General features: G+C 45.5%; 1 pseudogene; it reads left to right on the top strand.

The window, feature by feature from the left end:
- The first annotated feature begins 1,485 nt into the window (after nt 1–1,485).
- Nucleotides 1,486–27,315, top strand: part of LOC122131393 — a 27,486-nt pseudogene continuing 1,656 nt past the window's right edge.

The raw sequence follows: 27,315 nt of genomic DNA, 5'->3' as shown, positions 1-27,315 counted from the left end.
ACCATTCTGCAAGGCATAAACATAATTGGTTGTAAACGTAGCAGTCACTTGCACTCATACCTATGACATGAACTCCATAGTAGTTATTCTTACGGTAGTACCATATATTTACTGCAACATCATGTCCTTGCATCCAGACACAAACATGCTGGCTGGCTGGCTGAAAAGGTTGCAGAGAAGCCCCAGTACAATGCCAGCAGTGGAGCTTTGGGCCAAAATACAGATAGTGCTGTGAAGTCAAAAGACACCAGGCTATACAGAGGTTTGCATGTGTGCATGGAACATACCTTGAGTTCTTACCCTCGATGGGCCCTAATCTTTCCTTTAGGTGGCGGGTTGCAGGACACCTGAACTTTAGATGCTAAACTGCTAAGCTGACTTCTCTCCATATAGGTGGAAGCTGAAGAGAAATTGGGATAAATTCTTCGGATATGTATATATATATATATATAGAACATGTTTTAAAGCTTGCTATTTAATTTATACTCTTCAAGAACACAATTTAGCTTTTAACTTAAAGCACTTAAGCAAATTCATTTAAATTAAGTGTCAGTAAAGTCATGTTTTCTTCGGAGGAGAAGGCTTGACAAAAACAGTATTTGAACGGTCAGTGTGTCAGAGATAAGCACAAGGCTGTTGTGTTAGAGTGCCAGGACAAGAATAGCTTAATAATAAGATGTCTGCACACTCTAGCTAATTGTTAGCCCAAGATGTGTACCAGTAGCAGCTAACCTTAAATAGTACCTGACTGGCCTGACCTGGTGAAAATGTGCTTTATGTTGCTACGGATTGTTCCAATGAAATCCACCTCGCCCTGTGCCAGGTGTCCTTGAGCCCGTGACCGCCTGACCCCTGACCCCTGACCCCTCGCATGCCTCCTTGAAGACCTCTAGCTGTTCTCTCAGCTGGTAAAATAGTTAGCTCGTAGCTGTTAGCTTCAGTGTGAGTGTTGCATGCGTTATAAAAAAAAAGGTCGGGCTCCAAAAGAGAGTCTAGTGAGATCAGTGCATTTGGTTGGTCCGTTGAGGTAAAAAATAAGAGGTTTTGCACTTTCTTCCCTGTTTTGGATGGGCTTGTTTTCTTCTACCCTTTAACCAATGACTTGCTTTCCCCCAAAACGTTCTGTTTGTGTTATCCTTGAAACCCCCCCCCCCTTCCCTCTCCCTTCGTCCTTGGCTATGCTAAGCCTGTTCAGTCTTGCCACCCCCTCGGTCCTCTGTGGACTCAGACTTTTCCACCCTTGTCCTTGAAAACTTCCCTCCCTTTCTGTTTGCCAGTCTGGTTGTGTTTGCATTGTTTGGGAGGGGACACTTTGCACCACTGTGACTCTGAGACTAATGCATTCTTCTCCTCCCTCTCATCCATATCCATTCAAACTCCTCTGTTATTCCTTTCTTTCTTCCTTTCTTTCTTTCTTTCTTTCTTTCTTTCTTTCCTCTCTCCCTCCCTCCCTCTCGGTGTCTCATGTGTATGTGGTGTGTGTAGAATAACTTCATAAACCTGAGTTTTCTGCGGCTTTTCCGAGCTGCTCGACTCATTAAACTGCTCAGGCAGGGCGAGACCATTCGCATCCTGCTCTGGACCTTTGTGCAGTCCTTTAAGGTAGGAAAATACACACACACACACACACCCACACACACACACACACACACACACACACACACACAGGTATATACATACGCTCATTCATTTATAGTCATATACAACCACAGAGAGAAAGAAAGATGGTCGCACACACGTATACATATATGTGTAAAGACCCCTAGACCACTTCTCTCTGACCTCTGACCTCCTAGCCCCCCTCTGTGTGCAGGCTCTGCCATACGTGTGCCTGCTCATCGCCATGCTCTTCTTCATCTACGCCATCATCGGCATGCAGGTCAGTAACAGCACCTCGGCTCTGGGAGCCCAGGGGCCAAAGCTGCCTCTGTGGCCCCTTCCTTTCGCTCACAATGTAACCTAGAAATAGACACAAAGAGACAGAAAAGAAAGGGACAAAAGAAATGTAAGGTTTTTTGCCAAGATCAGCTGGAGCACTCATAGAGATCAGATACAACCAAACATTGTAAACCATTTGGTAGACCTAGAGTCTTAATTCAGTATATAATCCTAGCCGCTCATGAAGTAGCCCTACCCTGACTTCAGTGCTCAGAGAGCTGAAAGACTCCCCAGACAAATGAGGCCCTGCTGTAAATGTTGAGAGCCTTTCATCATTGTCAGAAATGATAGGTGCTAGCTAGGGTAGCATTGACTGTGTAAACCCAACAAGCGTTGACATTCAGACTCAGAATTGATCAAATGTTGATTGTTATTCACTGGCACATTCTGTGAAAATACGAAACTTTTTTTAATGCCACATTCATATACTGTTTAGTAAAAAAAAAAAAAAAACGAATATGAAGTACTTTGCCCACCCAGTTGTAAGTAACTAATTGGTGTGTATAACACATACCAAATACACATGCATTGGTGTGTATAACACATACCAAAATACACATGTATTGGTGTGTATAACACATATACCAAATACACATGCATTGGTGTGTATAACACATACCAAATACACACGCATCTGGCCTCCAAAGAAGAGAACATCTGGCTCACGCTCTGTTATGCTCTGTCGGATATCGAACCTTGTGTGTAGCATAAAGTCAGGATACAGAACTGATATGGTGATCTTTCATGGGTAAAGCATATGGTATTGTAATAGACCACCTGAGACTTGGCCAAATGCACAGCATGTCATATTTGTCTTGAATGATTCGTGATGTTCATGTGATTTTTGTTTTGCGTGATCCTGACCGTGTTCTTGAACCCCTGAGCTTTGCTTTAATGTTTCCTTTATTGCATTCTCTTAAAAGGATAAAGTCAAATGTACGTAGATGCTCCACTAAGTGAGCTGCAGATATGATATCATCCTCAAATGAACTTTCATGGTATATGCTCATGTGAAGAAAAGATAAACACACCCGTCGTTTCAACAAGCCGCCAAGGTTAAGCACTATGTAGTCCAAGGTTAAGCACTATGTAGTCCAAGGTTAAGCACTATGTAGTTCTGTGGTCTGGATCTGACCACCCTGTGAGAATGTAAAAAAAAAGCTTTCACAGCCCGACAGCGCCAACCGTATCACCAAAAGACACGAGTTAGCATGCTAGCAAGCCTTTTATCAGTGCCAACGTGCATTAGAGCCCTTTCAGTAGTTAGATCAAAACTCCTTACTGCTACCACAACAAAAAGCCATACTGAACATCTGTTTTCCATAAGTTACAGTCTGTGATGAAGTCCATACTATTTGCTATGATGAATTGTAACGGTTTTGGTCTTGACTATGATGGGACTTTAGCCATGGTTTTTGATATTTTTTTATTTCACATGTTGGTAATCTGCAGCTCTTTGGGAACCTAGCTATTGAAGAAGAGCAACAGAGTGCCATCAATCAACACAACAACTTCAGGGCCTTCTTCCAGGCACTCATGCTGCTCTTCAGGTGTGTGTCTATGGGTGCTCTATGGGGTTTGTGTAGAGTGTGTACGTGTGTGTCACTCATTTTTGAACAATTGTGAGATATGAGCTGTATGTGTGTGTTTTCCATTTACCATATAGTTATGGAACCTAATATGTGTGTGTGTGTGTGTGTGTGTGTGTCCATATACACGTGTATGTGTGTGTGTGTGCCCATATACACGTGTGTGTGTGTGTGTTTGTGTATGCATACACGGCAATGACAGGAGTGCCACAGGAGAGTCGTGGCACGATATCATGCTGTCTTGTCTGGGTGGGAAAAGTGTGACGGGCTCACTGGCAATGAAGACAACGAGTGTGGCAGCGAGTTTGCCTACCTCTACTTTGTCTCCTTTATCTTCCTCTGCTCCTTCCTGGTGAGGACAAACTCTTACCTCTCCCCGTGTCCGTCATCTATGTCTGCAATAACATACTGCCTTGCAACGAGGATGTCAACAGTTATACCAGAAAAAAAAGTGCCATTCGTGTGTGTGTGGTGTGTGTGTGTGTGTGTGTGGTGTGCTTGAGTAGATGCTGAATTGTTTGTGGCTGTCATCATGGACAACTTCGAGTACCTCACGAGAGACTCCTCTATTTTGGGGCCTCACCATTTGGACGAGTATGTGAGATATGGGCCGAGTATGATCCTGCTGGCCTGGTGAGTCCAGGTCCTACACCCAACTCACACACACGCGCGCACACACACACACACACACACACACACGTACACACACACACACGCACGCACACACACACGCACACACACACCACACACACACGCACACACACACACGCGCGCACACACACACACACACACACACACACACACACACACACACACGTACAGCCACGTACACTCGTGCATACACATACTGAAGCACAATGCCACTCTGGGCCCTGTCTCATTTAGCAGTAATTACTGCTTAGCTAGTTTTGAAATCTTTATTCTGATGTTGCTCTGGATTTCTCATCTTATGATTGTGTACCACTTCTTAATAAGGACATATCACTGCAGTAGTGTAACTTGCATGCCTAGTCTGTTTCATGGCAGATTTCTCTGGTAACTGTATGATACTTCACGAGACAGGGCCCTCTCGAATAGGATGAGGGCATCCAGAATGAGCATTAGATCACGAATGTACTCATAACACTAAGACACATTAAGCCTTTTAAAACTGTGTAGCATTTTTAATGTACCGTTGTATCACCAATATCTTTGTCTTCCTTCACCAGTTAACCACTTAATCACCACACAACAGGGTTTGCACACATCCACCCACCCATACACACACACACACACACACACACGCACATACACACTGCATACATATTTGCATACTGATTTCCGACTACAAATGGTAGAAGTATAGTTCCTGTCTTCCTCACATGACTCCTGAGGGGAATGTGTTTACGCCGTCAGTGTGTGTGCCCTCTTTGGGGCGTAATTGCCCTATCAGGGGGGGGGGGGGCAGCACCCGAGAGTAACAGCCAGGGGAGGGGATTGTGGAATCTAGAGCCTCGATGCTCTCCACACATCCACTCGCCCCTGGACCCTGTGTCCCGACACACACCTGCCTCCCGTCTACCTGTGAGTGGTGAAGAACCCCCCCCCCCTTCCCCTCCCCTCCCCTCCCTTGCCCCTCCCCCCTCCACATCTGGAATCTGAATACTGCAGAGGAAACTTTACTGTGATACCCCTCTCCCCTCCCAACACCCAGCACCCAAACACGCTAAGTTTACAAGCCTAGTATCTTGCATTCCAGTGCCTGTCCACCTAAGCGTGATCAAGGGATGGACCAGGTAACCAGACAGAGGGGAGGGTAGAGCACAACAGAGCGGCAAGAGATAGATAGATAGATAGATAGATAGATAGGGAGAGAGAGAGAGAGAGAGAGAGAGGGTAGAGAACAACAGGGACAGAGATATAGAAAGATAGATAGAGAGAGAGAAGAGAGGAGAAGCGAGGAGAGAGAGAGAGAGGTAGAGCACAACAGAGAGCCAAGAGAGAGATAGATAGAGAGAGAGAGAGGGTAGAGAACAACAGGGAGAGAGATAGAGAGATAAATAGAGAGAGAGAGAGAGAGAGGGTAGAGCACAACAGAGAGCAAGAGAGAGAGATAGATAGATAGAGAGAGAGGGAGAGAGAGGGTAGAGAACAACAGAGAGCAAGAGAGAGATAGATAGATAGATAGAGAGAGAGAGAGAGAGAGAGAACAACAGGGAGAGAGATAGATAGATAGAGAGAGAGAGAGAGAGAGAGGGTAGAGCACAACAGAGAGCAAGAGAGAGATAGATGGATAGAGAGAGAGAGAGAGAGGGTAGAGAACAACAGGGAGAGAGAGAGAGAGATAAATAGAGAGAGAGAGAGAGAGAGAGGGTAGAGGGTAATAAAACAGAAAAAAGATGGTAAGCGACCAGTGCAAAGAAAAAAAATACCAAAGGGAAGTTGTGTTCAGTATACAGGGAGCTTGAGGGAATAATAACTGGAGGGATATGGAAGGGTTGGGAGGATGAGAGAAAAAGAAAGAGCAATGAGAGTCATGACATGTGTAACTCCTGAACACACCTTCAGCCAGTCATTAGTGGCGAGTGCCAATAGCTGAAGGACACATCAAAGAATTTGTTGAACTTTTAAATGGAATGAAAGTGCCAAGGAGTAATAGACAGGAGCGCGAGAATAAGATGGTAGCAAGACAGAGTAACGTTGACTAGTTCTGTCTCAGCAAACAGGTGACTAGCAAATACACACTGTGTGCTTGTGGGACTGTCAGTGAACAAGTGTTTAGGTGTGTGTGTGTGTGTGTGTGTGTGTGTGTGTGTGTGTGTGTGTGTGTGTATATATATATGTGTGTGTGTTACTGCATATATCTATGGATATGTAATTGTGTAAATCCACTGTTGTCCACCTTGTTTCTTCTTTTTCTTCCAGCTGTTTTGTGGTTTTCTTTTCTTGGCCGTGTTGCTCTAACCTCCCTGTATTCTTCTTGCAGTGGGCGTATTCATTACAAGGATATGTACAGTTTATTGCGAGTTATCGACCCTCCTCTGGGCTTAGGAAAGAAATGTCCCCATAGGGTGGCCTGCAAGGTTTGACTTCCACTAAAACCCTAAAAACCACCATGCTAGCATCCAGACTGGAATGAATGTCGCTTTATTTACTTGGTTTTTAGTTTCTTTTTTTTTCTCTTCCTTTTTTGGGGATATTTTCCCTTTTTTTTTTTTTGTCTTTTCACCATCTCTACTTGCATTCTAATATGAGAACGGGAATGTGTTGGAACGATGCAAACACGCATGACGAATGACTCTGCACCTCACGTCGAATGAAACGACAGCAATAACCCAAAACGAAACCTTTTCTTTCCAAAAAAAAAAAAAAAACAACTGAATGATTTGTTTTGTTTTGTTTTGTTTTGCTTGTTGTTTGATCACAGCTAGGGCCCCCTGGGTACGGTAGCGTGCATTGTTCTCACGGGGTGGGGAGGGGGACAGAAACTGCATTGACATAACTGCTGTTGCAACACCATCCCAACAGTGGGGCTTTTCTCTTTTTTTTTTTTGTCCTTTTGATTCTTTTGCTTCTCTTGCTCGATCCGAAGCCCCCTGTTCTTCTATGCAACCCGTCTCCCCCCTCTAGGGCTTGCATAGAACGGTGTTTTAACACCAAAGGACAGAAGACGCCCTCCCCACCAGCACCGCGACACTAGCCAGTTACCCCCCCAAACCCAAACCCCCCCCCTTCCCCGCTCAGACCTCTTTCAAACTCACCTGTACAGACCAGTAGCTCTAAGTGTTAGTTGAGCCCAGAGCCAACAGCAGTGCCTGTTCTCAGCGAAGAGTGACGCCAATAACCTTGTTTTTTACTCTGTTTCCCCCTCCCCTCCCCTTCCTCCTTCCTCTCCCCTCTTCCTTCCTTCCTTCCTTCCTTCCCTCACTTCCTCTCCTTTTTCCTCACCCTCTCTTTTCACCCTCTCCATTGTTTTTCTCTTCTTCTTCCTCCCTTCTTCTTTTTTCTCTCTCTCTCTCTCTCTCTCTCTCTCTCTCTCTCTCTCTCTCTCCTCTGTTTTCACTCTTCCCATCTACTCCCCTATTAATTTATGTCCTTTTCTTTATTTGCTCTTTTTATTTTTGGTTGTCCAGTGGCAGAATCAGTTACGTTGATATGTATGAGATGCTCAGGCAAATGTCTCCACCGTTAGGCCTGGGGAAGAAGTGCCCGGCACGGGTTGCCTACAAGGTAGAAGGCCTCTCTGTGGGGCCAGCGCTGTGTTTGTAGTGTTGGTGTTTTTTGTTTTGATTTGTTTTCTCTCTCTTTTTCTGTTCATTTCTTTTTCTGTGTCTTTTTGTCGAACGGGAGCGCTATTGGGGGAGGGTTGTGGGTGGGTGGGTGGCATAGTAGGAGCAGTCAGGCTCATCCACAGGGAGGGGGGAACGGAAGGATCTTCTCAGTGCTATTGCACCGTATGCCGCACCCTCATAAACACACACACACACAGACACAGACAGACACACACACACACACACACACACATTGACAGATGCATAAACACTGTACTATCACATATATGCATGCAACTCACATATTCAAATCTGTGTGTCACTTAGGCGATCTTGCTCATTCAAAACAACTGAACTAATCTTGTCCAATAAAACTGGACATCAACCGCTAATAATAATCATATTGATAACATCCTCCAGGATCCTGATGCAACACATACATTGAAGTGAATGCTTTAATGTATATACGCTCAAATTGTGGGGGAAAGGGAAGAGTAGCATTCAGCATATGTCACACACAGCCTAAACATGCTCAGAATCACACACACACACACACACACACACACACACACACATGCTCCCATACACTCACCAAGTGCGAGTGGCAGCAGGGCTGGGAAGGGCCAAAGGACTTCAGTCCTCCGAGTCTCCTCTGCCTGTGGATGGCGCTACACATCAATCAATCAGAACACGCGCCCCAGTGACTGTTCTTGTGGAGGACCAGGTCTCTGTCTCTCTCGTTTGATTTTGTGTTCACGCCACACACACAGACATACATGCATATACATAAAAAATTTTTTTTTTTAAACAAACATTAGCTTCTTTTACAGGAAAGAGGGCAGAAGTAGGCTAAAGAAGCTTAAAATATTCGATTTGAATTACCGGATACTATAGTGTTATTTTCTTTCTTTTTTCGTTTTGAAGCAACTAGCTTTTTAAAAACCCCAAAACCCGTTTCCCCCGGCAAATGAATTGCCGTGCCGACCGGCTTACCGGTACCTGTCCTTTGTTTCTTCTTCTGTCAATGCAGTTGGAATCTGTTTCCAGCTCCGCCAGCATGCTAGACCCCCCCCCCCCCCAGTCCCCCCAGAGTCCTGCCAGAGCTCTCTTCTCCCTCCAGCCCCCCCTAAAACTCACACTCCTCCCGGGCACGGTCATCCTCCCTCCCTTCCTCCCCCTGATTTCTCTCTCCACCTTCCTCCTTCTTTCTGTTTCTCTCTATCACAAACCACTGGGCCCTGTCTGAGCCCTTCATTGGTCGCCCCGTCTTTCCGATCGATAGAACAGGGCTCTGCTCTGTAAGCTGTCAATGGGTTCTCCCACACACACACACACATCAAAGAGTCAGTGTAATTATAGTGCTCTTCGTTACCTACATCAGGTTTGTGTAGCTAACTCGTGCCTCTGATGGGTTTGTGGTTGGATAATGCAGTGCGGGCCCAAAGGCACCATGCAAGGGAAAACGAGCAGGTTCAGAGTTCATGCTAAGATTCTCTACCCTCTTCAGCCCCCCTCACTGCCGTCTACAGCAGGGGGACTGATCTAGACGTCTCTTAAATGGGATGTGCTGCTGCTGCTCGCAGCTGCTGTGGTTCTATTAGGAATTGTTCTGACCTCAATGCAATCCCCCCAGGGCTCCAAAAGCTTGGTTAAGGGCAGCCACTCGAGCAGTCAAAGCTCAGGGATGCTCTGTGAGGCCACATCTGTTCTTCCCCCTTGAGACACTCCCTCCCTTTACGTCCTCCTCTTCTCTTCATCGTTGTGTTTCCGCTACCCTCTCATCACTTTCCTCCTTTCATTGGATTCCATTTGCAACTTGGTGCTTTTACCTTGTTTTTTGGCTCTTTCATGGTCTGTTCACCCGTTCTGTCTAAGGGGGACTGCTTTGCAAGCAGAGGGGAGCCTTGAGAATAGAGAGTGAACTGTAACATATGCAACTAGGCCAGAGGGCTGCTGGCTGTGTGTGTGTGTTTGTGTGTGTATGTGTGTGTGTGGGTGAGTGAGTGCGTGTGTGTGCGCGTGTACGTGTATGGTGTGTGCGCTGTGCTGATGTTGGTGTGTGGTGTGCTGTATGTGTCGTGGGTGAGTGCGATGTGGTGTGCGCGTGTACGTGTATGTGTGTGTTTGTGTGTGTGTGTGTGTCCACGCGTGTGTGTTTATTTCTCTGTGTGTGAGATTGTGTGTGCATGGCTATGTACATGCCTGGGGATGTACATGTGTCTATGTGTGTTGGTTTTATGGATAGTGGCAGCCCAGGCCAGGCCATCTGTTACTGCCCTCCTGAGGTGACTGCTGTGGTGAACAGACCATGTCCGGGCGGCTACCTGGTGTTGATGTTTGCATTGCTGGAACGTCACTCAGGTGACAGTGGTACAGTGGTAGAGAAGTCGTTTAGTAATCAGAAGGTTGCTAGTTCGATTCCCTGTCGAAGCATCCTTGAGCAAGACACTGAACCCCCTAATTGCTCCTGATGTGCAGTGTGCCATCAGTGTAAATGTAAAATGTGTATACATTGTAAGTCTCGCATATGTAAGTCGCTTTGGAATGAAAGCGTCTGCTAAATGACTAAATGTAAATGTAAATGTCACTCTCACTGGCAAACCTCTGTCTCACTTCAGCTCAGCCACAAACGAAGCCCAGCCCTTCCTCTCTCTCTCTCTCTATTGTCTTCCCACCCAACCAACGCTCCTACCATGTGCTCACTTCCTCTCTGTCCCCAGTTCTACTGTAGTCATTCAGCTGCTCCTCTTTCAGTTCAGTATCATGTCTTATGTTTGTCCAAAATGGTGGAAATCTTCATCTTCAGTTCATCTCATCTCTGTCCATCATTTGCCCCTTCTTTCCTTCTGGTCATACTACCATCGGAGTCGTCCCTTCCTTTTTTTCTCGTTTGTCCCTCTACTGTCCTGGCAGCCCCCACCACCCTAAAGTGTCTCATGGTTGACATTTCTCTTTGTTAAATATTCTCTATAATAACATCTCCCTGGACCAGTCAGGTTTGCTACCCCGTTCTTTGTCAATGATCAGGTCAAAAAAAGATCACCCCTATCTTAAAATGATCAATTATTCTCATCTGATCGCTATGATCTATGGTGTCCCCATGTCAAGTCAGGGATAGAATGCACACATTTACCTCATGTCCAGTGCCTCATATCACTTCCTGTGCAGAGATATCCCATGATCCTCAGAGACAGTGACGTGTAATCTCATGTCTGCCACATCACCCAAAGAGAGAGAGTCCATACAGACTACAGGGCCAACAAACACCAGCGGTTGATGACCACTGTCGGGCTCACTGCCGGTGTGTGTTGTGATAGACCTTCTTTCACCACCTTCTCTCCCCCCATCCTTCTTCTATGGTTTCTGAGCGTTTTTCCCCACTCACACTCTACGCTATCTACGTTTACTGCTCCTCTCCTCTCCTCTTCCTTACCAGTTCCGCTCAGCAAACCTCCTTAATTACATCATCATGTGACCTAAATTTGAACAGGAAATCCCACTCCAATCTACTGACACCATAAAAAGGAGGGAGAGACCCGTTTTGTTTGACGATCACGATCTTGAAACCAGAGTAACAACAACAACAGCAAAAAGACATCAGAAGTGGTCTCCTCAGCCTTCCATAGAAAAGGCAGATTATATTTCATATGATCTGATGCCCCATTTGATCAGTGATGATGATACATTTAAAGAGGTCAACTGCTCTATTTCTTTAAATCTCTGAATCTTTCTTTAATACCCATTCCACCCAGCAAGCGCAACTTCTTCCTTATCTTCTCTCCTCTCTTTTTTTTCAATTCAAATCATTAACGCTTTTGTCCCCTAACTCTCTCAAACACCTTGTTGTAGTCCCCTAATTTAAGGTTACCCTAATAGCATTATGCTATCTTCAGACTGACTTTATTAACAAAGCCATAATAATTGACATTATAAGTATCTTTTTTCTCTTTTTTTTTTTTAAACTTGAATGTATGGAGAATGCTGTTCTGACCCAACCCTGTAGGCCACACCCATCCCCTGCATTGAGAGATCAGAGAATCTGGATCGAGCTCTAGTCTCACTCAGTAGCCCGTCTATGATTACATCTCAATGACAGTGTGTTATCCGCCAGTCCACTGCTGCCACGGCGACGACGCGCTGAAAACCAAACAATTCTAATCAAGCCACAGGCAATGCTTTCTCTGTGTATGGCTGCACCGCTGGTCGTGTTGTGAGGTGTACTGTATGCGGGCGCATGGCATGCTGCATGCGAATGTTAAGAGGTGGGGGACACCTGGGGGGGGGGGGGGGGGGGGGTGGTGGGTGGGAGGGGGGCCGAGGAAGGGACCCAGGCGGCTGGCATGATATGTTGCATCGAATAAAAAGGGGGTGGCACGACTGTAGTAACAGCCGAAATGCTTGGGTGGGGTGGGTGGTGGTTTTTTGCCTGGCCCTGGCGCCCACGAGTTCCTTACCTCGCCCCCTCCTTCCTCTGAGGGACCAGGACGACAATGAAACAATGTGCTAAAAAAAAACAACGAGCAAACGTTGCAAAAAAAGTATGTCTTGCAAAAAGTTTGGCCTCGCTGTTTTTCTCTGCCATTGTTTAATTTTGCCTGGGTCTGTGGTCAGGTCTGTGAACCTCCTGCTGGGGAGAGCTTTGTTACTCCTTTGACCTCCTGACCAATGCCGGCAAGAACCCGCAACTCTGCAATACCCCCGCAGCCTGTGAGGTTTCGCTGTGTTCAGAAGCCTCCCAAAAGACATTAAACACCAAACACGAAGCCATTCCTCTTTTTTCGCTGAAGAGGTCTTTTCTCTCCCACAGAATCGACTAAAAGCGGCCCTAGACTTTCTTTAAACATGAAAGACTCCATTGAGATGAAAAGGGGCGATTCACACGTTGGTTTTAATAGAGGCTGAACACGTCCTCCTGTGGCTCAGTCCACTGAATTTGGAACATCAGTGGCTCTGATGTCTGGCAGGATTTTGGGTGAAAGGTCAATTTAACTAAAGGTCAAAGATCACAAAGCTCCCCCCTCCCCTGTCACAACCCCTCTTTTACCCTCTCAACTCTCTCGTTCATACCCCCCTTTCTTGGAGGTTCAGAGCTAACACACATAAAGACACGCACCTGCAGTCATTTTTTTCTTCTTAAAAATAGCATGCCAGTGCAGCCTTTTCTCACGTGTCCCCTGACTGGCTTTTCGCAGAGACTGTTGCGGATGGATTTGCCGGTCGCCGACGACAACTCTGTTCATTTCAACTCCACCCTTATGGCCTTAATCCGCACGGCACTGGACATCAAGATCGCCAAGGTTTCGGAAGGTTTGACACCCCTTCCCTTACTTCTGCTTATTCATTTTCTGTCTTCTGTGACATCCGGTTGGCAGACTCCAGTTTGCTTGTCTGTCCCCTCTTCTGACTGTTCTGGATGGATATGAACATGGTCAGAGTTTCGTTAGCAGGTTGTTCTCCGTCATGAGCCTTCATGTTCTTTGACCTGTGGTAAATGAGTAAGTGCCTACAGACAACTGTTAATGAAAAACATTTCTTTTGTGTGTGTGTGTGTTTGTGGGTGTGTATGATCGTGCGTGTGCGCACGGGTGTGTGTGTGTGTGTGTTTACGTTTGTTCATGTCAATTCTTATTCCTCTGTCTTTGTGCTCCATGCTGTGTGTGTTTGCGAATTGCGTGTACTGCATATTATTGTGCTTTGTGTGTGTGTGTGTGTGTGTGTGTCTTGTCCACATGATTTATGTGGACTCCTGGCTGCTTATTGGATGAACTGGATGTTGGTGGATATTGGGGTGTGTGTGTGTGTGTGTGTGTGTGTGTGTGTGTGTGTGTTTCTGTGTATGTTTGTGTGTGTACATATATGTGTGAATGCACGTGTGTGCATGTATGTGTGTGTGTTTGTGTGTGTGTGTGTGTGTGTGTGTGTGTGCGCACGTGTGTGTGTATGTGTGATAAAATACATTAGTAGGGGAAGACAAACACCAGATGGATGCTGAGCTGAGGAAAGAGATGATGGCGATTTGGCCCAACCTCTCCCAGAAGATGTTGGACCTGCTGGTCACTCCACACAAGTGTAAGTTGCGCCCCAGTGGGCTCATCCGACCACCTGTTGTCTCACCACCAGAAGAGAGCTTCTTTCAGCCAGTCTCCCCCCCCCCCCCACTGCTCTGCACCCTCTGATGCTCCAGGCACAGCAATGACCTCCATCGTCTTCACCTTCGACCAGACGACCTTTGACCCTAGCCCCCTCTCTGCCAGCCAGTTGCTCACGGGCCGTGTTCAGAATAGAATGACACCCAGGCGCGAGTGGAAGTATAGCCGTCTCTCCCCATTCTGACAGGCAGTAAACATGCCCCCCGGTGTAGGACGTGCACTCATATAAAAGTGCAAATGTTCCTTTTTGTTGTTATTTAGGCATTTATCGTATGCCATCAAATCCAAATGGCTAAAGGATGGCCAGGATTGCAGTCATGAGATTGCATACTAAATCCCATGGGTTTTTGGATCACTTTAGTTAAATAAAGCAACCTTGATATGGGAATAGTCTACATTCAGAGGTTCAGCTCAGCTAGACAACAACATTCTGCCTCCCATGCATTGTCTATACTGGGTGAGAACTTCAAAGTAACGTGAGGTTTTCAAAAAGTAACACACGTACTATTGATACTGAGGTAAAGAAACAGCCAATAGTTGTTAGTCCCCTGGCTTTTCTGTTGAACTGTAACTAGCAATCCCCTTTGAAAACGACTGAACCATCGATTGTTAACTAGTCCAACAATCCAAACAAGTTCGAAAGCATCACCGTTGCTCTAAGATAGCCCTTGCCTGCCCTCACCCAAAACCGTATGCTCCCACAAATGGTGTGAACATGTGAATCAGGACACAGTAAGCCATCACATATAGAGTACCTCCATATCAGGGAGCTTGGTCTTAGTCAGACAGACTACACTACCAGGTTAGTGGATGTGATAAACAGGAAATCAAACTGAACAGGCCATTGTCTTGTGTTTTTTCACACCTCACCCAGATCTCTTCTGTGAACACCTTTTAGGCTTTTTCCCCCGCTCAGGAGCCGTTCAGTTGTAGCCCCGTACAGTCCCCTTCTCCAGACGATCCAAGGAGTCCCATGTCCCCCCCCCCCCCTCCCCCAGAGACCCACTGTCTCTCCAGCCTGGTCTGGCTCCTCTTCAGCTCTCTGTGCCTGATATCAGGGGGTGCCTTACTATAGAACAACCCTCTATAGAAGTCTTTTCACTCCAGGGTATCTTATCAAAGCAAGAAGAAGAAATCCATAGCTAAAGATGACTGGCTGTGCATATGGTAATAAATGATGACTGATACTACGATGCACTGGTGCTACTGCACCTGTGGTACACATTGATGATGTGTATGGTTAACTTGAGTAATGTTATGCATAAGGTTTGCAAAAAAAAAAAAAGAAGCATGGAATATATGTGCAGCAGCTAAGCCATCCTTTCAAGACACTCACCACAATACCAATGGTAGCTAATGTTGAAAGCGTGTAGGTTTGTTAGTCAAAGCAAAGAAACGTGTGGACGGATTTGAGTATGCAGATTTCAGTATGCTCTGCTGGTCGGTGTCTTGGAGCTATGGCTTATTGGCTGCACTGAGTTCGTATACCCAGTTTTTTTCCTGATGACTTTAGGCCATTTCTTTACGAAGATGCGGCAATCTGCAAGAATCAAATCATTGTGCTTTTTCGAGGACTGTTTTCACATTCTGAGGCCCAAGAACACTTTGAGTGCTGTGTCGCATTACACAAAACGACTTGCCTATTGCTGTTTTTAAAAAATGCAAAAACTCAGCATCAGAATGTTTTGAAAGCAGTCAAACAGCCACTGTTAGCACTCTGACTTGATGTAGTTTCTTGATTACTTTATCCTCATAAAAAATGTGGCCTCTTGTCTGTATTCCTCTGAAACGAGAGACTAGAAAACACATTAAAATGCTAGCAATCATTTGCAAAGAGTAACAAAAAAACAGATCAAAGGGGTAAAAAATGAATTCCAGTGGACAGCAAAATGAATAACATCAGATCGAAAAAGAAAAAAAAAATATGAAGCTTTTGACATCAGTGTCTGTTTGTGAAAAGACTATTGGCTCGGTGTCTCTGTGTGTACCGTGTTGGTGTCTCTCGTGTGCATGTCTTGTCCCCCCCCCCCTCTCCCCCCAGTCTCATTCCCCACGCTCAGGGTCCATCTCATCCCGTCTAATCGTGCAGGGTAACTTGTCCGTTTCTCAGCAGCGACAGACCTGACGGTGGGGAAGATCTACGCGGCCATGATGATCATGGAGTACTACCGGCAGAGCAAAGCCAAGAGGGCCCAGGCCAAAGGGGAGGAGCAGGTACAACCCTAGGGCAAACACTTGCTTGCTCCCCGCAATGCAAAACGCCACAGCCCCTTAACTCTGCTTTCTTCGGCCCCCCTCTCTAGCCTCTTTCTCTCTCTCTCTCTCTCTCTCTTCCTCTCTCTCTCTCTCTCTTCCTCTCTCTCTCTCTCTCTCTCTCTCTTCCTCTCTCTCTCTCTCTCTCTCTCTCTCTCTCTCTCTCTCTCTCTCCTCTCTCTCTCTCTCTCCTTCTCTCCTCTGCTCTCTCTCTCCTCTCTCTCTCTTCCTCTCTCTCTCTTCTCTCTCTTCCTCTCTCTTCTCTCTCTTCTTCCTCTCTCTCTCTCTTCTTCCTCTCTTCTCTCTCTCCTCTCTCCTCTCCTTCTCTTCCTCTCTCTCTCTCTCTCTCTCCTCTTCCTCTCTCTCTCTCTTCCTCTCTCTCTTTCTCTCTCTCTCTCTCTCTGTCCCTCCTGCCTTGCGGTTTGAGCTGTGACAACCAACACCGCTCTGGCCTTTGCCACTCACCTTAGTTGCAGCCGTAACCATGTTACTGCTCTTTACGTTATATACTCTGCATGACTCTCACCAGTTTCACACATAGAAACGAGTGAGAGAAGGAAAAACATGCACTTGAGGATACTACATCTCACAGTGTTCTCTACGTCAGTGGTCAGGTCTTGTGTTGTCACACTAGTAACGAGTGGGTAGAGTAGCCCAGTATACAGAGCAGTCTCTTGTAGCAGAGGAGACAATGTGGTCGTGACGAAGTGTCTGTAACCAAAATGAAAGTTCCTTAGCAGCAACTGTAGATGTTGTGTCCAGGTATTCAGAGCTTGGCTGTCATGTACACGTTTTTTTTTTTTTTAAAGCTGATAGGAAACCTCTTTTATTAAATCTGTGCTCTTCAAATGAAGCATTTGCATGGATTGTTACCTTGTTGTGTTTTCCTCTCTGTGAGAAAGGGGCAGGGCTGGGTATCTGATGGTTGTCACAGCTCTCGGTTGAACCTGTTAATATGCTGTTCGGTCAATGTACAGGCCTTTCCCTAGATCCCTGTCTTGACTGTGAACACTGCAAGCAATAACCTGCACTGGACTGTAGCCCCTCACCCTTGTAGCATCCTCTGCACCCTGTCCCCCTCGAAATAATGGGAATGAACCCGAAACAATGCACCTTTTGTTTGCAGTTTGAATGCCAATTCACTGACCACAATAACAAATAAAGAATATGTATTGTAGCGTAACTGTATGTATAACTTATTCACTGTAAGAAAATCAGTAAAATAACAGAAATCTCTTTTGAGGTACCAAGACTTTCCTGTTTTCACGTTTTGTTTTTCTTTCTCGTTCTGAATCATGGTTTGGGGTGGGGTGGGGTGGGGTGGGGTGGGGTGGGCGTCGATGGGTTACCTCACAAAGCAGTGGGCTTCTTATAGGTGGCTCTAATCTACAGACAAAGCTCCACTCCAACTCAACCCAACTCCACAACCTCAGCGTCTTTGTTCTTGCTTACCCACCTCCCTCCCATCTCTCCAGTATCACTAGGCCCGGCATTCCATTGCTGTTGTTCAGCATTCCCCTTCTTTTTATTTATTTTTTTTTGTCACCATTAAAGGGTGTTGTTCCCTCATAGCATCAAGAAAACCCTCTGAAGACCGTGAGGAGGAATGGGGGGGAGCTGAGGGGGTTGAGCTCTGTCTGAATGCTTAAGGTTAATCCCTGTGGGTGAACTGAAGGAGTCTTATAAGGTAGCTAGACCTAGAAGTCTGAGACCTTTAGAGACCAGAGTGAGTGAGGGGTAGATTAGAAAGGACGGCATGGAAGGGCATTAGGGGGAATTTCATTTTTTTTATTTTACTCATTTATGCAACATTCATCAAAGATGGAAGGTATCAATCCATTTTTGGGTGAAGGCTGAGCTTTTAAATGGTGTTGATAATCCATACATGTTAGTTACTTTTAATCATACCTGAAATATAAGCACGTTTTCATATACACCACATGAAAAAAATTATTAAAAGAAAGCAAAAAAGATCAGGAAAACAGTATTTCATGATGGGCCATTTGACATTATGGTCGGCAAAAAATGGGGGGGAAAAAAGTGTTGTCAGTGTCAGCGCTTTGCTATTACCAACACATTGTCTTAGAGACTGCTGAAAGTGCTTGTGCAGGATTAGAATAAATCTATTTTTAAAGCTCACACTTTTGTTACCTCAAATAACCTCTTCACTGCTCCAGGCAGCTCGCATGCATGCAAAAGTGAATCACATTAACACAAGCACATAAACTGATCTTTAAGTTTCAATCTTCATCCGTTAAATCTTCATATTTAATCAATAGAGGAGGTACGCAATGTAATATTGTATTGATATAGCAGCACATATTATTTATGAGTCAAATGTCAACACACATGATTCAGAAGAAATTCCTAAAGTTTCAGAGGAGAAAAAAAAATGATGTTTTTCATTTAAAAAACATTTAATTCAAAGACTTAAAAGAAAGCCTGCAAAATTTCAGATCAAATATTTACTTCTTGTGTGAATGGCATAAACAATTCTTCATCTCACCTCGAACCTCCACAAGTAAGCCGCACTTAGCTACATCACCCTGGTTTGCAAGCTACCTCCGGCAGGGACTTGCATATTCATTTCACCAGTCTCTGCTTGCCTCCGGCCACTTGCTTTCTCATTCTGCCAGTGGCCACGTTCCCACCCGCCTCCCAACACTCCTTCCCTCACTCCACCTCCATGTGCACAGGTAAGCGTGGAGTGGAGCACGCCGGTCGGTCCTGGACCTGACACGTTCAAGTGCGTGAGAATGTCGTTTGGACTGAAAGGTGTTCCCATATTTCCAGCCATATTTCCAGCCAATGTCAAAAAAACAGTAGCTCACAGCGGCTTTAGAATGCTGGACAGATTCCAGTTGGATCTTTGAAGAACAGACGCATATGCGATAACGTGGGTTTATATGTTTTATGTTTGGGTGTGATGCACTTAATGCATGATATATAAGTTTTCAAAGAAATGCTTTTCTTCCTTGGACACTGTTTCTGATGAAAGCATTTTTCTTCTTTTTCTATTTTTTCAGTGAAGGCTGTTTTATTCCATGTCAGTTTATTTTTTATCACACATTCTTGTTTTCTGAATTGTCCAAAAAAAAAAAAATCTTCAGGGAAGGCTAAGGTTGAAGCGTAACTCCCAAAACTGGTCACTGATCAGCTACTAACATAAAACATGTTGAACAATATGGTTGTTTTTTATTTTGCTAACCTTTTTTGATCACCTGTTTTTGATTCTCCTTCACACTGCCTCTAATTCAATGCAAGTGCTCTTTTCTGTTTCCCTCTAGTCTTTTCCGTTCAGACTCTTGTAACCACTGGGCTGCTAGAGGTCAGAGGTCAGCCGGGATGTCTTGTTCCTCTCATCATAGGTTTGGGTGACAAGATCTTAGGTTGCCTGGTGGTCAACACACCAGAGTGCCTGTTTCTGCACTGATGTGTCAAAGCCTTCATTAACCTTTTGGATCAGTTGATCAGCGTGGTAGAAGCCTAAATTGGAAGTATCACATTATTTAATTAAATGTGAACTACTCTACGAAGTGCTGTCCCAGCACTATGAACCATCCAAAAAGGTGAAAAATTGTATAGGCATAGCAACGATTTGTCCCCTGACCTCCCTGAAGCACTCAGCTGGTTACCTCCATTCATTTACTGAGTTGTTGGAAGTAAATGAGTGCTCAGCATGATGCCATCAGCACCCTCCTTCCAGACAGCACGGCCTGGTTGGATTCAAAGTAACCGTAAGATAATTCACTTCCCAGAGTGCCTCTTGGCTTACGTCTGTCTGCTGTCTCTCCCTGCTGTTACCCACTGGAGAACAAGCCACTATAGCACTCTGGACTCTTTGACCACCCCCACCTTCCGCCATCCCTTTCCCTTCATTCTTCCCACTAGTATGCATGATATCAGCTGTAGGCCATGTTGTATCTTACACAGAATCGAACGCCATTAATGTTTCAGCGTGTGGATCCTACCTCTCCAACCCAGGACGGTGGGCCGGGGGTGAAGGGCCTCCCTGAATCTCAACCGGATGAGGTTGGCAATATGTAAGTAACCCCCCCCCCCCCCCCTCTCTGTTTTCCTCTCCACTGCCTCTCTGATCCACATGGCACTGAAGTGAGCTAGTCTTTAATGCCGCCATCCCTGGTTCTCAGTGGGACAGGTGGACAGAGGAGGGAACGGCCTTGTCCTGTCCAAATCTGCAGAGGAGAGGAGTGCAACAAAGGAAGCTTATGTGGTTTCTGAAGTACTCGCTTGAACTTGCTGAAGTACTTGAAGTACAGAAAGTCTGTGTACTTTTTTTTGTAAAAACAAACACCTTGTTGAAGTATTGTTGGGTGTGAGGTGACCTCCAAATACTGCAACCACTTTTTGGTTGTTTCGGTAGAAGCCTTGTTTTGTCTTAGCAGACAATACAGTTCATGACACCATTGAGAAGGGACAAACATTTCACCAGAACAATTTTTTTGTTCATGTGTGAGAACTAACTGCCAGAACTTTCTTAGCTAGGTGAAATAAAGCACTATCATGCCTGAAAAATGGGAGACACACTTGATAAGACACACACTTCGACAATCTTCAACATTAGCAGTAGATAGAGGCAAAGAGTGTAAGAGTGACTATCCTGTGAAAGGGTTAGACTCAGGGCCACAACAACTGAAGCCGGTATGGATCTGGCTGTTAGGGGAAAGGTGTAACTGTCCTTCTCTCTCAGGCCAGTGGAAGGAGAAATGACAGGCAGCCGGTCGTGGGTGACAGAACGTGCTCAGGAGATGTCTCAGAAGGCCGGCAGCTGGAGTCCAGAGGGACAGCATCCTGACGACAAACGAGACAGTATGCACAACTCTCAGGTACCAGTTCTCTCCGGCAGCCTCCTGCAGAGTCACAGTAAAGGTGTCCAATACTACATGAAGATACGTGCTTTGATTTGTAAATACATGCATGAGTTTATCCATGGAGACTACCAGAGTGTGTCCATGGGACATTCAGCTTTGAAAGTTCTTGAAAATGCCTATTGAGAAAAAAAAAACCATACTTTATTCTCGGTTGCTGATTGAAGAGATGAGTGTTACTACTGACGAGTCGTCGTGGATCCCTCAAGCAGTCTCACTATCAGGGTCAACGTGTTTCTTTCTGCTCTCAACACTGCATGTGAAACAGAGGTGTGTGGTCACCTCTGTCTGGTTTGGGCCCGTGTCCACCGAAGGGGTCTCTCTACCCATCGCCCTGGTTGGCTGATCTGTGTCTGCCTGCCCTCCTCATATCCATCTCATGGGCAGGCAACAGTCAAGAGCCCCCTGGCCTCCCTTCTCATGCTCATACAACACAACTACAGTACTACCAATCTTCCTCTCTTTAAACTTTTCTTAACTTAACTTTCTTTTTCTTTCTTTCTTACTTTCTTTCTGTCTTTCTTTCTTTCTTTCTTTCTTTCTTTCTGTCTTTCTTTCTCATCTAACCAATCTTTCCATCATCTGCTAGTGCAGTCCATATCCATCATTGACCCATTTTTGCTCCACTCTCCGAGGGGTTATAGTTTGACTTCCTTAGCCCCCTGTTTGTTGGCCCAACACTGGGTCAGACAGCAGGTCAGTCCTGCCCCCTACTCTCTCTCTCTCTCTCTCTCTCTGCATGGAGATAAATTATCGGAAAATATGTCTCAGAAAAATCGGTGAGTGTATGTGTGCGTGTGTCTGTGTGTGCGTGTGTGTGTGTGTGTGTGTGTGTGTGTGTCTGTGTGTGTCTGTGTGTGTCTGTGTGTGTGTGTGTGTGTGTGTGTGTGTGTGTGTGTGTGTGTGTGTGTGATCAACAAATTAAACACAGGCACCTTCTGTATTACCCCCTGTATTTTCTCCTTCTAGAGGAATGGGGCGGTAAGGCACCCTATCACCTGTACCTCCTGACCATCAGTTCCCTTCACAGGCCTGTCTTCCAGGCCAGTATACGGCCCCTAGAACTTTCCCCTGCCTTTTCTCCCTGTCCCCTGTCCCAGACTTGTGAACTCCGGGCAGTCATGCCAGCTCTCCCTCTATTTTCCACAGACGGTAGAGATGAGAGAGATGGGGCGGGATGGTTACTCGGACAGTGAGCACTTTCTCCCAATGGAAGGGCACGGGAGAGCTGCTTCCATGCCCCGACTCCCAGCAGACAACCAAGTGAGCACCTTCATCCTTTCACTCTCCTCCTCCTCCTCCTCCTTCAGCGTGCTGCTCTCCAGCCTTTACCCTTCCTCTCCCCATCCTCTTCCTCACATCCCTCTTTCCTCCCGCTCCCCCTCTGCTTACCTGGATGACTCACCACTTTCCACACCTCTGCCTCTTTGTGCGAGAAAGAAACAAACCACGACACGCCAAAAGCATGTAAACCCTTTTGACTTGAAGTACTGCTTGCCAAAGTGCACTGCGAATTACTGTCCTTCATGAAGTCAGTTCTGTCAGGCAAAGCTATAATGTAGGGAGAAATGTAATGTTAGACCAGCACGACCCTATTGTTCACTGAACATATAGATGCTATCTTTGTTCTTCCTGGTGCTTGCCGCCTATGGTTGCAAACTCACTTTGGAGGGCGGGGGCGGGCTGAGAGCTACCATTTCAGTGACTTCCAAGGTACATTGGTATAATTTGCAGTAAGCACTGTTGCCATGACAGCAGCGGTTGCCAGAGCACAGCAGGTGATACAATGGTTCCTGAAGTATTGAAGCTAGTGAAGGAAAAGCAGTTGTATTATAGGGTGAACATAGCTATGCATTTCCATAGTACTATACCATACCTTACTCAAAATATGATCAGTCTGGGTGGAGGACAAATGGAGCAGTTAAAAAAGCAAATTAAAATCGTGTGGCTCTAACGTTTTATAAGGTATAGATATTTTGAAATGCATCCCAAATACACTCCCCTTTATTTTCTTAAGAGTATGCAGAAACTCAAAGGACATTTTCTTCTTAAGAGTCGTGATAACTTTCAAAGATTCAGAGGGAGATTTTTGCATGAGATGAAATGAATCCTGTGTTTAGAATTTAGAAAGCCTCATGTTTGTTGGAGATGTGCCCTGGCTTGACGTCTTGATAGCATCTCTTGGCTTTTTTGCTTCAGAGTGTTTAATCCTAATTGAACCTAGTTAACACCATGAATATGCATAGTGAGATCCATGCATGCAGGAACACACTAACATGCTCAGTAGGGGTGGGGGAAAAAAATCGATTTTTCGATTTCTCTCGATTCTCTCTAGAACGATTCTGTCTCGATTCAGAAAAGTTCATAATCGATTTTTTAATAAAATATTTTTTTTTTTTTTTTTTTTTTTTTTTACACATTCATTTTGTGTTAAAATGCAAGCTGCATCAACTATTGCATTGTTCACAGAAAGTCATAATTGTGACAAGGACACACTTTTTCTCTAATAAAAAAATAGATCTGTTGATTTTCTTTAATTATCAAACACAAAGTAGGAAGTGATTTGAGACTCTGAGTAGCAAACTCAAATGTTTTAAAAATCGAGATGCATCGATAATCGTTTTATCGATTTAGAATTGATAATCGATAATCGGTTTAGAATCGATAATCGGTTTAGAATCGAGAATCGGTTTAGAATCGAATCGTTGACCTCTGAATCGGAATCGAATCGAATCGTGAGGTGCCAAGAGATTCCCACCCCTAATGCTCAGGCAGGTAGCAGGAACACATGCTTGCACACTCCTCATTATTTCCATACTTTTGTCATCATTCTGTTCCCAGATCCAGAGTCTCCTGAACATCTTTTTAAATCTTCATCTGAATCCTTTTCCTCTGCATTTACCTGTCTTAATATGTCTTCCTGTATAATTATTACATTTTCCTCCAGTTATGTTTCTTTAATAGGTCCAACGAGATTGCAATGTTTGGGATACTGTTTCAGTTTGGTGTGAACAGATCTAGCCATAGTGAAGATGTACTCTGCATACATGTACATTGTAGATTATAATTATATATATATATATATATATAATCGAGAAATTTGATAACAGTACTGACATCAGATTGAAGCAAACTTAATACTTTGATGAAGTATCCTACCAGAGGAGTGTGTGTGTGTGTGTGTGTGTGTGTGTGTGTGTGTGTGTGTGTGTGTGTTTACACACTGTCCCAGGTCAGGAGAATCGTGTGTTAGTGCTTATGTTTATCATAAGCATTTCTCATATTTTATTAGGCTTTTGCAAGATATGACTAGAGTTCTAGCAAACGTGTGTGTGTCTGTAAAAAAAAAAAAAACCTGTGCTATGTGTCCTATTTGTGTGTGTGTGTGTGTGAGTGAGTGTATATGTGCCCTGTGTTCTAGTTTGTATCTTATGTTGTGCCACTTGGTGTTTCTTGTGAGTTCAGCCTGTATATTTATTGCACCGCACTGTACTGTATTGTGCTGTGCTGTGGTGTCTATAGTGTTACTATGGTGACTGTCTTTAAAGCAGCTATCAGTCCCTCACTGTCTGTGTGCTGCTGTGGTGTCTAGAGTGTTACCATGGTGACTGTGTGCTGCCGTGGTAAGTGTCTCTCCCTGTCACTGCTGCTTCTATGTCTAACCAGAGTTATCTCTCTCTCTTTCTCTCTCTTTCTTTCTTTCTTTCTTTCTTTCTCTTTCTTGATTTTATCTCTCTCCTTTCTATCTCCTTCTCTGTCTCTTTTTTTCTTTTCTTTTTTTTTTTGCTTGTCCCTCTGTCCCCCTCCCCTACTTTTCCCCCACCTGTGTGCCTCCATCCCTCCTCCATTGTGGTCAAATCTCCTCCTAATTTGAGTGTATCTCCATCCACTCTATACCCTAATACCCTTCCTTTGTGTGGTCTCACCCCCTGTCTCTCTCTCTGTCTCTCTCTGTCTCCCCCCCCCCCCCCCCCCCTTTCCCTCTGGTGGTGGTTGTGTCGTGTGTGTCTCTTGTGATTCCCTCTTGCTGTGCTCCTCTGTGCTGTGCTGTGCTGTGCTGTGCTTGGCTCTGCTTGCTGTCTGTGTGTGTGTGTGTGTGTGTGTGTGTGTGTGTGTGTGTGTCTGTGTGTGTGTGTCTGTGCAGCAGCATCGGAGGAAAGGGAGGCCACGAGGGAATAACCTCAGTGTATGTACTCTCTCGCTGTCTCTTTCTCTCTGTCTCTCTTTCTCTCCATCTATCTATCTTTTGTTACACTATGTCTGTCTTTTTTTGTCTTTCTTTCAAAGTCCCAAGCTTCCGGCTCTATCGGTCCCTACCTCTTTCTAGGTCTGTGCCTCACCCAATATCTATTTTTCTCTCATCTGTCCCATGATAAAGACACCCTCTTTCAGTCTTGATTAATCTCTCTCTCCCTCCTTTTTTCTCTTTTCCTCAGCTTATATTCTGCACCATTTTTGTTTCACTGGTTTCAAGTCCATAGCGCCTTGGTCACTGTTAAAAAAAAATACGTGACCCAGAGCCGACTGTGTGCCACACATCTGTACAGTCCTAAATTCAAAACTACACCCATTTACTGCTCACCATTCACCGATGGCACAAGACCTAGTTTCACCTGGCCAGTGACTGGTAAAAGCAGTCCTTCAAGACATGATTCCCTCCCCCTCTCTTCACTTCTCACGTTCTTATAGACCTCCTGCACTCTTGTCCTTTTTTTTCTCTAGTTCTCCATGCTTTGCACTCCTCTCCATCAAGGACATGGTCTTATTGCTTCCTCTTAGTTGATCTGGTCACTTTTGAGACATGCGTTTAATGCGGTAGTGCCCTTTACATTTAGATCAGTGTGGTCCCCATTCCTTGAGCGGGTCAGTGCCAAAGCCCTTATGCTGGGTGTTTTGGGGAAGACTTCCCTCCTGTCGTCCCTGTTTTCTCCGCGTACCGCTGCTTAGCTGCCTGCCTGTCATACATGGCCTTTTGGGGGTGGGTTGATGTATGATTGCTGATGTGTTTGTGTGCGTATATATGTCCTGCCCATGTCCAACACAGACACATGTGCATGCTGTTGTGTCAGTGTGTGTGTGTGTGTGTGTGTATGTATGTGTGTATGTATGTGTGGGCGCAAAACATGCCTTTGTGTCTGTGTTTATGTTAATGTTGTACGCTTGGATTTGTACAGTAGATGATACATTCTGAAGATACTTTCTGTGTGTGTGTGTGTGTGTGTGTCTGTCTGTCTGTCTGTCTGTCTGTCTGTGTCTGTGTGTGTGTGTGTGTGTGTGTGTGTGTGTGTGTGTGTGTGTGTGTGTGTGTGTGTGTGTGTGTGTGTGTGTGTGTAACTTCTTCGTCTTCCTGGGGCTGTCCATGGATTCCGCTTGCACGCGTACATTCTGGGCCTTCACTGGCCTACACAGGAGGAGGCTCAGGCCCTGTGTGTGTGTGTGTGTGTGTGTGTGTGTGTGTGTGTGTGTGTGTGTGTGTGTGTGGAGGAGGAGGCTCAGGCCCATGGACAGCTCTCAGCCCTCTCCTCAACCCCCCTATGCCTTCTATCAGCATGGCTGAAGACAGTCTCCCTGTGTGTGTGTGTGTGTGTTTGTGTGTGCTACTGTGGAGGGTGGAGGGGTCTGGTGTGGGAATGTGCTCTGCTCTTGTGTTGTGGGTTGGGTAGGGAGTCGGGGGCAGAGTGAAGGATTTGGGCTCGGAGGTTTGCCAAATGTTCGCAGGTAAAGGTACTGGGTGCATGGTGTGGCTCATGGTCTATTCCTTCCTTCTTTCTTTCTTTCTTGCTTTCTTTCTTTCTTTCTTTCTTTCTTTCTTTCTACCATTCTGTGTTGTCTGTCTGTCTTGCTCCTCAGAATGACAGAGGTATGTGCAGAATGTGGGAAAGGTATCTCCTTAAGGCCATGAATCACACACGCCGCACAAACACACCATACGCACCCTCTGAACACACAATCGTCAATAGTGATGACAATAGAAACTTTTTTCTACTCTCTCTCTCTCTCTCTCTCTCTTCTTTTCTACGTTTGTATGACCTCCTGTCCTGTAGACCATCACAGACAACAGCCCGATGAAGCGCTCTGCCTCGTCGCTGGGGCACGGGCGGTGTGGGCGGATGGGCCGGGGCGATGACTACGCCCTGGACCAGGTGGAGGAGGAGGGGCCGCGGCACGGCCACCGGCGCAGGGATCGCAGCCACCGCGCCTCCGAGAGGTCACTTAGCCGCTACACGGACGCAGACACAGGTCAGGG

The sequence above is a fragment of the Clupea harengus genome, unplaced genomic scaffold (assembly GCF_900700415.2).
Source record: "Clupea harengus unplaced genomic scaffold, Ch_v2.0.2, whole genome shotgun sequence".
NCBI lineage: Eukaryota > Metazoa > Chordata > Actinopteri > Clupeiformes > Clupeidae > Clupea > Clupea harengus.
This window is presented reverse-complemented; position numbering and strand designations above follow the sequence as displayed.